This window comes from Adiantum capillus-veneris, chromosome 6, assembly GCF_014529385.1.
Source record: "Adiantum capillus-veneris isolate H3 chromosome 6, ASM1452938v2, whole genome shotgun sequence".
Classification (NCBI taxonomy): domain Eukaryota; kingdom Viridiplantae; phylum Streptophyta; class Polypodiopsida; order Polypodiales; family Pteridaceae; genus Adiantum; species Adiantum capillus-veneris.
The window spans coordinates 99,809,228-99,822,240 of NC_140936.1; the positions used below are offsets into that span (position 1 = coordinate 99,809,228).

Genomic DNA, 13,013 nt, shown 5'->3' on the forward strand with positions numbered 1-13,013 from the left:
ACCGATCGCGATCGTAGTACAGAGGCCAAATTTGATGAAATTTTGTCTGCTCCCTCTGGCGCCACTACCTCTTTTGAGTCTTCTTCTTAATTTCTACTCACTTCCTTTTTTTTTTCCCTTTTAGCCTTGAAGGTTACCTTTTTACTTTTGAACTTACAATTAAGGACTTTAACTTCCAAACCTCCATCTCATATGCCGTCGGTACTCAAAACCACCCACATTTATCAAGTCTCCATTCACCCCGCCATATTGAATTTCATCTTGCTGAAAATATATCCTAAGAACCTCACCACATTTCAGCCCTCTCACATACTCGAACGACAATCCATAATGCTGGAAAAAACCCAATTAGCCTTTGTCACGGTTGTCTATGAGCTTGGCTTGGACGTACCCCAATGCCCGCAACTCTGATGAGTGGGCCGTAAACTCCGGTTGATTTCCCATATTGAATGCTTTCCCAAAACCTTGGTGAGTTCAAAAAGAGCCCTTCTGAGTGCACCTACTATCGACATGGCCCGATCAACACATACCTGACCCCCGACAAATATTCCACAGGCCATGACTTGCCCCTCTGAGCACTAAACTGAAATCCAAAAAGACCGGCATGCTTCCTAGCTCAAGCACTTCATGCCAATCCATTCATATCACCTCAAGCCACTTTTCCCCCACCTGCCCTGTTCGTCGGGGACCTGCAAAGCATTTTAACTTTGAACTTCAATATCTCTCACCACGGAGCTCCGTTTGATGAGCCATCTGAACCAACTTTCACATCATCTCAAGGACCATATTCTAGAGCACCAACTTAGCATCTTGGGAATCTTTACCTATCACCCCAAAAAGGGACCATCTTGGGACCTTTCTGGTCTAAAAACCACATCACGTATACATCTCCGCTGCCACTTGCCTGCCCAGGGCCTTCATACTTGCTTTAGCCCTTTGGCATGTGCCTACTAGCACCCTTTTCACTGCATAGCACACTTCGCAGCATGGACCAACTTTGGTTGCACCACCGCTGTACAAAGCAAAGTTCTTTGCAAGATTTCATGCAAAGCAAGGCTCCTCTTATGTGCAAAGTTATTATCGATTGACTTTAGATCAATGATAATGGCACACATCTTTAGCACTATGTGGATATAAGCTCACAGTTTATGCAACACTACACTTTGATGTATCCATGCGAGTGTAATCGTGCAAGGCACGTACACCAGGGGCTCATAGGGTTGAGATTGTCATTGAAGACAAGGGCTTATTATTTTATTTTTTGATATGTATGCATGGCGTACTAGTACGATGGATGTATGACAATCCATCATTGTATACGTTTCACTATAGCACTAACTACTCTGTCAAAGGACAAGGTAAGTGACCGATATCTTTAATTTTTTTTATGTTTGTTCACAGGAAAAGTGTTGTATTTAAGTCACCTTGATACAATCACGCTCACATACAAGGTAGGTGGGTTCATATGTGACTTATGGTATCTCTCTCTACAAGAGTGTTGTACACACACACTGTCATATGCTTGTAGGATAAGTTATGATTCACACCATGTTTGCACAAAAGCATTTGTACGGGGCATACAACATATTAGAATCAGGAGTTTTCCTCAGCCCAACAATCTCTCTCTCTCTCTCTCTCTCTCTCTCTCTCCAACTTCTATGCAGGAAAGGTGAAAATAGGCATGATTTTATTAAAATCTTCCTATGTCAATACGGTAATATAAAGGAATAAGAGACAACAGGAATGGCTAAGAGCCATCTATTGCCATCTATTTTGGAATGGCTAAGAGCCATCTGTTTGTAATCCATCAATGATTGCTTTCAAGATCAAACAATTCTATTCAATTGAGTACCCATTGATTTTAATGGACAAGCAAGCATCTAGCCATTACTAATTTTTCACATGGGTGTTATAAAAGCACTACACACTTTGAGTGTGAAGACCAAGTTGAGCTTTTAAACGTCTTAAACTCCTAAGGGCTTATCTCTACCAAGGTGTAAGGATGAATCCAGCATTCCAGACAACACGACTATTCACAAAAACCCAAGATTATGGATTTTTGGGTCCGGAAAAGATCTAGTTGTGAATACAATTCCAAATTTAGTGGATCTTCTATTTTATCTATAGCACTAAGCGTGTCTTTATGAGTACAATTTTGGGGAAAGACCAGCTCGTGATTACTAAATCACTTGCTAAGTGTTGATGGTCAATTCTTGGAACCATCACACTTGTGCTTTCAAGGAAAGAAGTCCACCAACTGCCAAGGGGTAGTGGAATATTTTAAGCTTCCAAAGGGTCACAGACACAGGTCAAGTGCCGACTTCTAGTTGAGAAATCTTCATGCAAAGTTTAACCAAGGGGTTTGACAATGTCAATTTTAACCAAGGGGTTTGGATTGCAACAGAAACACCCAAGGTTACATGTGCAATACTACTTGCATTTCACTAATTTTCATTAGTGTTTCCAGGTCTTTGCAGGTAGGAAATTTGGGTAGGTGCCTTTCACTACGAATAAGTGAACAATATGTTCAACCTCCAGGTATGCATCTGGTTTGGTTTTGTTTCTATGTTTTTGTTTCTTTCACAAGTGGGATGCATAAACTTCTATGTTTTCATTCATTTTTGATCTTCAACAAGATGACAAGGTCATGTAAGAGCCAAGAAATTTGGGTCGTAGTGTCCAAAATGAGTTTTTGCGTTACGCAATTATTCACCCACTTGTAGGGTCTGATTTGGCACATGTTGTGACCTGGGATACAACATGGTCTAGGAACTCAAGGAGTTTGATTTAGCCAGTATGGAGGAAGATTCTTGAGGGTCCCTCTCACGCACATCGCACCGTGTTTGCAGTTACCTCCACACACTAGTACATCTTGTACTTGAAGGATTTTCCTTTTTTTTTATAGATATACTTAGTTGAGATATATTCCACATGTGGAGAGTATGAGTCTCTGGGACTGACACTGGTGCCGCTACTTCAATTATGTGTCATGACGATGTCCCTAGGTGCTGGTCAAATCCGTTTTCTAGACCATTTTCAACACATCATATGAGGAACAATTTCAGTGGCCAAAAATTGTGGGATTCGCAAAATGACTTGTTAAGGTTACAAGTGTGGCTAAACAACATTAACGGATGGTTGTTTATGCATATAGCAAGGATATGAGTTGTTAGTGAAAAGGTTTTATTGCTTGTACCTAGAAGTGATTAAAGTTTCACCTTCTATTATGGTTCAAACCTTTCAACAAGGCTTGCAAATGATTGCAGTAGAAAGTATTTAGTTTCTTTTCAGAACTATTTACACTCCTCTTTAATATATGCTAGGAGCATCACATTTTCCATAAGTATTGGCAAGTATGATCATGGATATGCAGGTTCAGATTTGTTTTGCTAAATGCATGCACACTAGGTGTTATGGGCCCTAGTTTTAGCAAAGATTGATTAGGAATGGCATGCATATCCATCATATTAATTGCTTATGAAGCATTTTTCCTTCAATGTATAGTTTCTCTATGAGATTACTTTTGGATCTACCAATCACCAATAGAGGTCATGGCGGCTGGGTGCTTGTGGATCTTTTCAAGTTAATCAAGATGGTTATGCATGCCATTGTTGATTCCACAAAATTATCTATCTATCTCTTTCTCTCTTTGTTTCCCTCTCTCCCTCCCTCTATCTATCTATCTCTTTCTCTCTCTCCCTCTATCTATCTCTCCCTCTCTCTCTTTCCCTTTCTCCCTATCTCTCTCTCTCTCTCTCTCAGCTCTCTCTCTCTCTCTCTCTCTCTCGCCCTCTTTCCTCTCTCTCTCTCTCTCTCTCTCTCTCTCTCTCTCTCTCTCTCTCTCTCTCTCTCTCTCTCTCTCTCTCTCTCTCTCTCTCTCTCTCTCTCGTCCTCTTTCTCTATCTCTCTCTCTTTTCCCTCTCATTCTCCATCTCTCTCCCTCTCCCTCTCTATCTCTCTCTCTCTCTCTCTCTCTCTCTCTCTATCTCTCTCTTTTTCCATCTCTCTTCTCTCTCTCTCTCTCTCTCTCTCTCTCTCTCTCTCTCTCTCTCTCTCTCTCTCTTCTATCACTCTTTCTCTCTCTATCTCTCCCTCTTTGTCTATCTTCTCCCCCCCCCCTCTCCCTCCCTCTCTCTCTCTCTCTCTCTCTCTCTCTCTCTCTCTCCTCTCTCTCTCCTCTCTCTCTCTCTCTCTCTCTCTCTCTCTCTCTCTCTCTCTCTCTCTCTCTCTCTCTCTCTCTCTCTCTCTCTCTCTCTCTCTCTCTCTCTATCTCGCAATTCGCATGGAACAAATGGACCACAAAAAAGAAACTCGGTATGACTGGAGTGAGAATTCCAAGGCATGATCTTGATGGGTATTAACTTGGAGAATGTCAACTAAAAATTTTGTGAGCTATACCCCCATGCATCTAACCACATACTGATTGACCATTTCCACCACTCAGCTACAAGTTTACAATGCCAGAAAACATGTCTAACCGACTCATCCTTCTTGCATACATTGCATTTCCCATCAGTGAACCCCTTCTTAGACAAGTTAAGAGCAGTAGGGAGCACTCTAGTACAGACGCTCCACAAAAAAAACTTGAATTTAAACTGGCTGGAGATAGACCAATTGTCAGATAGCACTTTGTCCCACCATTTCACTTGCATGTGCAGAGACCACTATTTATTAAATCGTTCAAAAATACATGACTTTGGTAGATGGGGGGTTCCACCAATTGGTTGCATATCTAGGCAGTACCAAGTCTCTGTGTCTGTCTTGTACATTTGACTGGCCCAACACTTCCAAGTTGTATACATGTGCTCCAAGTTGATGCCATAACCCTCTCTGATAGTTGCCAAGCCTGAATTGTCTCCTGGCAGCAGAAAAAAGTTTCAATTGCAGGTTAGAGTCCAACATTTGATTGATTTTCACTATCCCTTTTTTGAAAAGGGATAGGGCCGACCTCCTCATCAGTTGTGCAGGTGGAGTTTTAAAGGCAAAGCTCCAAAACAAACTTTCATCACCTAGTGAATTACAGGTGTATCTAATCCTACCTTTCCCAATAAATTAGAGCAGGTCTTTTCCAAAATCGCACAAGCATGTTTGAAACATCAAAACCTGTTTTTATATAAACAACAGTAAACAGTTTGTCCCAGCTAGACATATGCCAAATTCCATGAAGGTAAACCACTATAGAGTCGATCAGTTTCCACAAATAGAGAGACCAATCAGTATCATTATGTAGCATATTTTTATCAAGCATGCCCTTCTAGCCTGAGCATGGATCTTGAAGTCCATAATATGCAGACCCCCTTTAGAGTATGGCTGAGAAATTTTATACCATGCAACTAGAGCTGCTGTCACAAGACGGGCACCACGTGCCAATAGAAAAGAATAGACTGAACAGACTTTTAGCACTTCAATAACAACTAAAATAGAGAGAGAGAGAGAGAGAGAGAGAGAGAGAGAGAGAGAGAGAGAGAGAGAGAGAGAGAGAGAGAGAGAGAGAGAGAGAGAGAGAGAGAGAGAGAGAGAGAGAGAGAGAGAGAGAGAGAGAGAGAGAGAGAGAGAGAGAGAGAGAGAGAGACGAAGACGCGACATGGAGTGGCGGAATTCCACCCCAAAGAGTATTGGCCCCAAACTTTGGCACCCCTTTTGGTATTTCTTTATATTGCATCAACACACTACAAGCCGGTACTCCAGAGTCTACACCTTCTCTTGGAAGCATGCCAAAAAATGAGCCCTAACCTCCATTACAGTGAAAAGCCTTCAAAGTCAAAAGCATTTGGTCCAAAAGCAAAGCCAAAAAGCTGCTAGTGTAGGTTATGGAAATCCGTACAGCCTACCACGTCATCATCCTAACATAATTTTTGGAGATCTGCCACATCATTAGTTTTTGGCGTGTGTCCGGATCTTGCTTTATTTTCTTCCTTTATGTCACTTGGGGCCCCATCGAACGGGGTTCCCATAAGTTGGTAGGATGTCACCGGAACAGAATAATAGAGCTAGACAGCAAAAGATAGAGAAAGAGATCTTTGTATTGATAGAGTTTGATACAACAGAGGAGCTATAAAATATATGGGCGCACTCCGTTGTACGGAGCTCGAACCTCCTGACCACCCCCGAGCTTCAATCCGCTTGCATGCAGCGTCTCACTCGCACTCGCACTCGCACTCGCACTCGCACTTGCAAAAGAAGAGATCGGTGATTGATCCCCAAAACGCACCACCCGTCTTTCTATTCTGATTTTCCTCCAAAAGCATGCGACCTCCCAAAATAGCCGCTTTTCTATTTTTGGCGTTTGGTCAACTCGACTTGCGCGCCAAGTATACCTGCGAAAATAACGTAAGAACGTGATCGCGAAGCGATCCGTAAAGGTTAGATTTTTTTTAATTTCTTTTTTTTTAATTATTTTTTTTAAGTCCTAAAATTTTCAGTTGTCTTCAACTGAACATAACTCCCGAACGGAGCCGAAACAACCCAAGTCCGTCTCACACAATCTTGTTGCCCTCGTTGCTCTCTTCGACGGTTATGTGATGGAAAATTTCCATAGCCTGCTCTGATTTGTTGAAAATCAACCCGCAAAACAGTATTTTCTACAAAAACGATGCAAAAACAGCAAAGCCCACTTTTTTCTTAATCTTTGGCCCTCAACGAGCATCAAAACATCAAAATCTCTAAAGACTCAGAGAACCAAAGTTGTTCCTTATAACACAGGCTTCGATCGCTTCACACATCACTTTTTCAAAATCCCACTGTTTATTAAATCGTTCAAAAATACATGACTTTGGTAGATGGGGGGTTCTTCCAATTGGTCAAGCATATCTAGGCAGTACCAAGTCTCTGTGTCTGTCTTGTACATTTGGCTGGCCCAACACTTCCAAGTTGTATACATGTGCTCCAAGTTGATGCCATAACCCTCTCTGATAGTTGCCAAGCCTGAATTGTCTCCTGGCAGCAGAAAAAAGTTTCAATTGCAGGTTAGAGTCCAGCATTTGATTGATTTTCACTATCCCTTTTTTGAAAAGGGATAGGGCCGACCTCCTCATCAGTTGTGCAGGTGGAGTTTTAAAGGCAAAGCTCCAAAACAAACTTTCAGCACCTAGTGAATTACAGGTGTATCTAATCCTACCTTTCCCAATAAATTAGAGCAGGTCTTTTCTAAAATCGCACAAGCATGTTTGAAACATCAAAACCTGTTTTTATATAAACAACAGTAAACAGTTTGTCCCAGCTAGACATATGCCAAATTCCATGAAGGTAAACCACTATAGAGTCGATCAGTTTCCACAAACAGAGAGACCAATCAGTATCATTATGTAGCATATTTTTTATCAAGCATGCCCTTCTAGTCTGAGCACGGATCTTGAAGTCCATAATATGCAGACCCCCTTTAGAGTATGGCTGAGAAATTTTATGCCATGCAGCTAGAGCTGCTCTCACAAGACGGGCACCACGTGCCAATAGAAAAGAATAGAATGAACAGACTTTTAGCACTTCAATAACAACTAAAATAGAGAGAGAGAGAGAGAGAGAGAGAGAGAGAGAGAGAGAGAGAGAGAGAGAGAGAGAGAGAGAGAGAGAGAGAGAGAGAGAGAGAGAGAGAGAGAGAGAGAGAGAGAGAGAGAGAGAGAGAGAGACGAAGACGCGACATGGAGTGGCGGAATTCCACCCCAAAGAGTATTGGCCCCAAACTTTGGCACCCCTTTCGGTATTTCTTTATATTGCATCAACACAGTACAAGACGGTACTCCAGAGTCTACACCTTCTCTTGGAAGCATGCCAAAAAATGAGCCCTAACCTCATATTTAAAGGCTCTTGGCCTTAAAAGAAATTACAGTGAAAAACCTTCAAACTCAAAAGCATCTGGTCCAAAAGCAAAGCGAAAGAGCTGCTAGTGTAGTTTATGGAAATCCGTACAGCCTACCACGTCATCATCCTAACATAATTTTTGGAAATCTTCCACGTCATTAGTTTTTGGCGTGTGTCTGGATCTTGCTTTATTTTCTTCCTTTATGTCACTTGGGGCCCCATCGAACGGGTTTCCCATAAGTTGGTAGGATGTCACAGGAACAGAATAATAGAGCTAGACAGCAAAAGATAGAGAAAGAGATCTTTGTATTGATAGAGTTTGATACAACAGAGGAGCTATAAAATATATGGGCGCACTCCGTTGTACGGAGCTCGAACCTCCCGACCACCCCCGAGCTTCAATCCGCTTGCATGCAGCGTCTCACTCGCACTCGCACTCGCACTCGCACTCACACTTGCAGAAGAAGAGATCGGTGATTGATCCCCAAAACGCACCACCCGTCTTTCTATTCTGATTTTCCTCCAAAAGCATGCGACCTCCCAAAATAGCCGCTTTTATATTTTTGGCATTTGGTCGACTCGACTTGCGCGCCAAGTATACCTACGAAAATAAGGTAAGAACGTGATCGCGAAGCGATCCGTAAAGGTTAGATTTTTTTAAAACAAAAAAAAAAGTCCTAAAATTTTCAGCTGTCTTCAACTAAACATAACTCCCAAATGGAGCCGAAACAGCCCATGTCCGTCTCACACAATCTTGTTGCCCTCGTTGCGCTCTTCGATGGCTATGTGATGGAAAATTTCCATAGCCTGCTCTGATTTGCTGAAAATCAACCTGCAAAACAGAATTTTCTACAAAAACGATGTAAAAACAGCAAATCCCACTTTTTTCTTAATCTTTGTCCCTCAACGAGCATCAAAACATCAAAATCTCTAAAGACTCAGAGAACCAAAGTTGTTCCTTATAACAGTGGCTTTCAAGCTCATCTGGCTGCAGTCTCTGCATTGTGTCAAAGGCAACTTGTAGAATTGTAGGAAGCAAGGGAAGCAATTAGACAATTTGACTTGCAGCAAGCTGAAAGGTGTAGATTTTTATGTAGAGTCCATGCACTGAAGGACTCCAATGATGTGTCAAAAGGGTTTTTCAATAAGTTGAAATCCAAGAGGAAAAGAGAAGTCATGCACTGTCTGCAAAAGGAGGATGGCACTGTGTTTGATAATCAGACAGAGATGATGCACCTCTGTGATAAATTTTACACTCAATTGCTAAATGGACAGACTAATGACACTTTTGTAAGGGAATCTGCTATTGAGGAAATGCTTCAAACTGTGGACGCATGCACTGAGCAGGCTGATGCAAGGAGGTTGGAATTACCTTTTGAGATCTCTGAGATCAAATATGAATTGTCAAAATTGGGTAATGAAAAAACACCTGGACTGTGTGGTATTTCCAAGGAATTTGTGGTTGCCTTCTGGGAGGAGCTATCATGTGTCTTGTAAACTCCTCTTAGTCTGCTCAGTACATGGACCCCTGTGCCATGCAGATATTGATGTCTACAGTTACCAAGCAGCATACTCCAAGTACTTGGCAAGATTTCAAGAAAAATTTTGCCCAAAGTTATATAGTTTCTGACATCTTCCTTCGGAGTGCAACTTCTGGCAGAGTGGGGTATCCTGAAATGCTTGCCATGGAAACCCTAGCAGATTATAACTTGAAATTTCTTGACATATTTCAATAGATGTCTCTTCACGAGCAGATGACCTTGGAGATCCAGTGCGATTGCTATCTTGGGACTACCATCGCCGCCAACGAAAACACTGTCTGTCCAAGAGCTGATGGACCATGTTGTTCTTGGCTACAACCTTGTAGAATGAACCTAACCCTAATTTTTGGTGCAGGTTCCAGGATGGAAAGTCGATCGACTTTTCAAGCTTGACTGATGTCAAGATTGCTTTTTTTAATTTTTAAATCTATTTGAGAACTTGTTTGGTGATCCTATTTGGAATTTGTTTGAAATGTATGCTGTCTGTTTTGAACCTATCTTGGTGCCGATTTGGATTGTTTGACTCTGGTTTGATACTGGTTTCAATGATTGGTGATTTACTCCCGGGTGGAGAAGTGAGAAATATTGTTTTGGTATTGTTTGAACCTCAGAACGATGTATGTCGATGCCTGGGGAACGTTCCGTTGTATACTAGAAAACCTTCGAACGACGCAGGCCGATGCCTAGGGAGCGTTTGGTTGTATGCTTGGACCTTTTTAGGTTATTTGCGGGGGGAGTGACAAGGTAGTCGTTGAGTAGCTTCATTGCGCAGACTGTTTGTCTCGGGGGAGTGCTCATCGATGCTGTTTGTTCTGTCTTGTAACATGCATATGTAAGCATTTGTGTTGCATTGTGATGTGCCAATTACTGAATATTCCTAATTGGATGAGATTGCCTAGGTATGTAATTTTTTAGTGCATCAAGACACCCGTGGAAGATCAGTACGGTCTCGGTGTGATGGCTAATGTTACTACGCCGGAATATCAAGAGTTTCGATCTAGACAAAAGGAGAAGCTAACTCCTTGATCAAAACAGCCGAAAGGAGAAGCTGACTCCTTGATCAAAAGAGAAGAAAGGAGAAGCTAACTCCTTGATCAAAATAGCCGAAAGGAGAAGCTGACTCCTTGATCAAAAGAGCAGAAAGGAGAAGCTAACTCCTTGATTAAAACAGCCAAAAGAAGCTAACTCCTTGATCAAAAGAGCAGAAAGGAGAAACTAACTCCTTAATAAAAAGAGCAAATTGATTGTCCCTCGGAATGACCCTTGGAAATTTTTAAGCTAACTTGATTTGTTTTGCAGATATGCTGTAATTGCAGATTATTACTCTCTATCAAGAAGGGGAGATGTAACAAATTGCTGATGTGTCAAAGCCTAAAGAATGGAGCCAACTTACAAATGTGGCCGAGGGGCCTAAACCCTAAGAAGAACAAGTAACAAAAGAAGTCCTATGTAACAGGACTTGATTTTGAGGTGTTTTAGCAATAAATTTTGTTTTTCTAGGAAGTTTTGGTCGTTTTAAAGTTAGTCCACTGTGTAGAAGGATGTGTGGATTGTTTTCGTCCAATAAAATTTTTTGATCCGGAAGGCATTTTCTGGAGCATTTTTGGAGCGACCATATTAAATTCTCCCCCCAGAACTCCTGACTTCAACTAAAGCTCCAGGCCCCACTACCACAACTGAGTTCTTTCATGAGCAAAATTAGATGCATACACATTAATTAGCTGAAGAGGCCCAAAGGCAGAATCAATCAAGAATATAGAGAATCTCCCAGATGGATGGTCCATCACCCATTGGGGATTAAGCTCTTGCTTTATGCAAGTTAAGACTCCAGAATATATAGGCATTTGTCTTCCCTCCATAAAACATGACATACCCCTTAAAATGATACATTTTACCAGCTCTCTTAAGCATTTTATGCTCCTAAAAAAGAAACATCAGTATTACTCTTAACTAGCCAAGAGCTAAAGTTGAGTAGTTTATTAGGGTCTTTGATCCCCCTCACATTATAGGAAGATATGATCATGAGGGTGTGTTAACAACTATCTGAGTATCCTCATCCAAATCTTGCATGTCTATTTCCAAGTTCACAGTAGGAGGATCTCTCTGTTGCTTCTGTAGTTCTTGACCAGTCCTTCTACTATTTCTATTGTTTCAGGTGAGCGAAAGTCCTACAGGATGTCATATACATTGGATAATGTGTATCCTGAGGCCAAATTTTTGGGTTTGAAAGTTTTTCTAGATGGAGGGGCTTGGAATCCCTCTAAATCAATAGGCCATTTCCCTTTATCCCCCCCTCTTGGGTTTCTGGAAGAGGAGGGTTGAGAGACTGAAGATCTAGTGCTTACTAAAGTGCCAGGGGGACAAGCATACATAGGAGTTTTAGGAGCAGGAGGTGGGACATTTGGCTGGGAGGCAACCACAACAGCTGCAGCAGTTGGGGGGGTCACAAGGGGTTTTCCATTTGGTTTCTCGGGACTAGATTCTTACTACCTGTGTAAGAAGGTATGAGTTCAACTGAGCCATCCTTTAGAGTAGAACAATTCTTAGAGAAGTGCCCTAGCTTCCCACAGTGAAAGCAAGAGCCATCCAAGTTACCCCATTTCAGATACATAACCACTTTGCCTACATCCTCCATTTTGATTTCCAATGTTGAGGGGAACACTTTATCACTTTCCCACAACACACAGGCTTTGTTCCTATTGGGACAATCAATAGTTGGGCTAAAGAGAACTTTCCCTAGGAAGGACACTATTTCAATAAGGCAGGGCTAGAGGTAAGAAGGAAGTTCTACTGGCTCTACCCATACAGGGCGTTTGCTCAAGAGCTCTTCCTTAATTTTTCTTACTGGTTGCCATTGAAGAACATGAACTACTTGTCCACAGAGAATAACAATAGACAATGTCAAAAAGGATTTCTGGTCATCCTCCTTGAAGAACAATACCTCAAATAAACCAGAGCCAGAGTAAAAGATTTTATCCACCACAATATGACAAAACCATGGTCAATGAACCCATCAACCTCTCTAATACTGGGAAGTTTCCTTGTAAAGTATAGCACGACAACTCTCCTCTGAAATACATTAATATGATTCCATAAAGTAGCAGATTTCAAGACAACCTTATGTTGTCCATGGACAATAGGGTCCACTGTCAAGGAATCCCTAAACGCATTGGACATAGATGCAAAATCAAACAATACATCTTTCACCCCGCAAAACAGACAATGTGGCTTCAGCATTATGGTTAAGCTTAAATGCGTCTGGGAGAGACATGCTCGAATGTTCAAGTAGGGACCTGAGATGTAGACGACGTGGTCCCAATCTTCACAGCAGGTTGCATGTAGGCGCATGGTGTATCATGAGCAGCAGAAGCTAGGGCATGGGGAGAAGGAGAAGACATTTCTCAGTAGCACGAGCAAGACGCCTCTCTCGAACAGAGCCCATCATCCTCCCTCCTCCCCCCCCCCCCCCTCTCTCTCTCCCCCTCTTTTTCCCTCTCTCTTTCTCTATCTCTATCTCTTTCCCCTGTCTATCTCTCTCTCTCTCTCTCTCTCTCTTGCCCTCTCTCTCTCTCTCTCTCTCTCTCTCTCTCTCTCTCTCTCTCTCTCTCTCTCTCTCTCTCTCTCTCTCTCTCTCTCTCTCTCTCTCTCTCTCTCTCTCTCTCTCTCTCTCTCTCT

At 42.0% G+C, this 13,013-nt stretch overlaps 1 pseudogene; it reads right to left on the minus strand.

Annotated features, from left to right (window-relative positions):
- Window positions 1-12,105: 12,105 nt before the first annotated feature.
- LOC147455963 (uncharacterized) lies at window positions 12,106-12,609 on the minus strand (annotated as a pseudogene).
- Window positions 12,610-13,013: the final 404 nt, after the last annotated feature.